Source organism: Pseudorca crassidens, chromosome 2 (assembly GCF_039906515.1).
Source record: "Pseudorca crassidens isolate mPseCra1 chromosome 2, mPseCra1.hap1, whole genome shotgun sequence".
Taxonomy (NCBI): domain Eukaryota; kingdom Metazoa; phylum Chordata; class Mammalia; order Artiodactyla; family Delphinidae; genus Pseudorca; species Pseudorca crassidens.
The window spans coordinates 56,981,711-56,984,489 of NC_090297.1; the positions used below are offsets into that span (position 1 = coordinate 56,981,711).

Below are 2,779 nucleotides of genomic sequence, written 5' to 3' on the forward strand. Positions count from 1 at the left end.
AAATCCGGTGTGCATTTTACACTTACATCACATCTCAATTCACACGAGGCACATTTATTTTTAATTTTTATTGAAATATAGTTGATTTACAATGTTGTATTAGTTTCAGGTGTACAGCAAGTTGATTCAGTGTTATATATATATATGTACATTGTTTTATATATATGAACATAAAATATATATATTCTCTCTCTATATTTACATATATATTCCTTTTTAGATTCTTTTCCATAATAGGTTATTGCAAGATATTGAGTATAGTTCCCTATGTTATACAGTGGGTCCTTGTTGGTTATCTATTATATATATAGTAGTGTGTATATGTTAATCTCAAAACCCTAATTTATCCCTCCCCCCCCCCACCAGCTTTCCCATTTGGTAACCGTAAGTTTGTTTTCTATCAGACTAGACACATTTCAATTGTGAAAGAGGCACATGTAGTAGTGACTACTGTATTAGACAGAGCAGTTTTAGATTCTAGAACATACCTAGTTCGTTCCCTTTTATAAAAAAAATCACAAATAAGCTCTTTTATTTGTCACCATTAAAAGTCTGAATTTTAAACAGATTCTTGGACTGGTGACTCATATCCATCAGCTCATTCGACCTTAACACCTGTCTTATCTCCAGTAGCTTTTCCAAGAACTATCACCTTCACCATGAAGCTCCAGAGTTTTCCCAATTCAAATTTGGGCTTCTTCAGCATTTTTACTTTTCTAACAAAGAATCATGGAGCAGATAAATATATTGGCAAGCCTTTCCTATGCCTTTTCCAGTGCTGTCTGGAATCAATTTATTGACCACCTCTTTCAAGTCATTTATTTGTCTGCTCCTCTTGGGTCATGATTTCCTCATCTTCTTCCAGATTAGGAGGAACTGTCGGTGCTGGGCATAAGAGTTCTTCTGAATCTGATTGTTGCATTTTTTAGTAAAATGCACACAGAATAGATGAAGCAAATAACCATGGGTAGTCTTCATATCAACATGAACTTCAATCATGTTCTGCCATTTTTGACCATGGAGCACATTTTGTCACAGGTAAGACCCATGCAACGGAAATTAGTTAGGCAGTTTTTGCCCTGAACATCCTCAATAATTAGCTTGAATTTTCTAAATGCAACTTCATCACTCTGCAGATCAGCAAGGCTCACTTCAAAAACATGACCCTTGAGGTCATCAGATGCAATTTTGGTTGCTTGAGTTCTCATGATTAGTGTTTTCCCAATATTTCTTATATTGAACATAGCTGGTGCTTTCACATCATACAAATCTTTCTTAGAAAATGGGTCAACCACTTTCTTCTTGCCCCCTTTGGCCACCTTGTGTAACGTGCTTGTTCTGGCCGACTGCCATAGCGCTGCTCAGTGTTCTCTCCCTTCTGATGGCCTCTACACCTGGAGGGTCCTAAGCTTGGATTACTCTTCCTCTAGCTCTTTTAAAAATATATACTTTTGGATAAATCATTGATAAAAGATTATTCACACATATAATGTGCAAACAATATGTAAATATTCACATATATATAATGTATATTCATAGTATAGAAATTAACATAATGCAAGTTTATTTCTTGCACATTCAAAGTCTAATGAAGAACACACGGCCCGCCTCAGGCTGGTGCAATGTCACTCCAGTCTCTGCAACCGCAGGCTCGCCCCGCATTCCGTACCCCTCCCTCCCCCCAGCCTGAGTGAGTCAGAGCCCCTGAATCAGCTGCTCCTTTAACCCCCTCCTGTCTGAGCGAAGAACAGATGCCCTCAGGCAACCTACACACAGAGACGGGGCCAAATCTAATGCCGAACCCCGGGATTTGTGCGAACAAAGAAGAGAAAGGGAAATTTCTCCCAGCAGCCTCAGGAGCAGCGGATTAAATCTCCACAAGAAACCTGATACCCTGCATCTGTGGAATACCTGAATAGACAACGAATCATCCCAAATTGAGGATGTGGACTTTGGAAGCAACAATATATGTATATATTTCCCTTTTCCTCTTTTTGTGAGTGTGTATGTGTATGCTTCTGTGTGTGATTTTGTCTGTATAGCTTTGCTTTTCCCATTTGTCCTAGAATTCTCTCTGTCCATTTGTTGTTGTTTTAGTATAGTTTTTAGCACTTGTTATCATTGGTGGATTTGTTCTGTGGTTTGGTTGCTCTCTTCTTTCTTTCTTTTTTTTTCTTTAATTACTTAAAAAATTTTTAATAATTATTTTTTTATTCTAATAACTTTATTTTATTTTATTTAATCTTCTTCCTTCTTTCTTTCTTTTTCTTTTTCTCCCTTTTATTCTGAGCCGTGTGGATCACAGGCTCTTGATGCTCCAGCCAGGCATCAGGGCTCTGCCTCTGAGATGGGAGAGCCAAGTTCAGGACATTGGTCCACAAGAGACCTCCGAGCTCCACATAATATCAAATGGTGAAAATCTCCCAGAGATCTCTGTTTCAACACCAAGACCCAGCTCCACTGAACAATGAGCAAGCTACAGTGCTGGACACCCTATGCCAAACATCTAGCAAGACAGGAACACAACCCCACCCATTAACAGAGAGGCTGCCTAAAATCATAATAAGGCCACAGAAACCCCAAAACACATCACCAGACGTGGACCTGCCCACCAGAAAGACAAGATCCAGCCTCATCCACTAGAACACAGGCACTAGTCTCCTCCACCAGGAAGCTTACACAACTCACTGAACCAACCTTAGCCACTGGGGGAAGACACCAAAAACAACAGGAACTACAAACCTGCAGCCTGCAAAAAGGAGACCCCAAACACAGTAAG

General features: G+C 39.4%; 1 pseudogene; it reads right to left on the reverse strand.

The window, feature by feature from the left end:
* Positions 1-559: 559 nt before the first annotated feature.
* Positions 560-1,353, reverse strand: LOC137210655 (small ribosomal subunit protein eS1-like; annotated as a pseudogene).
* Between the last annotated feature and the right edge of the window lie 1,426 nt (positions 1,354-2,779).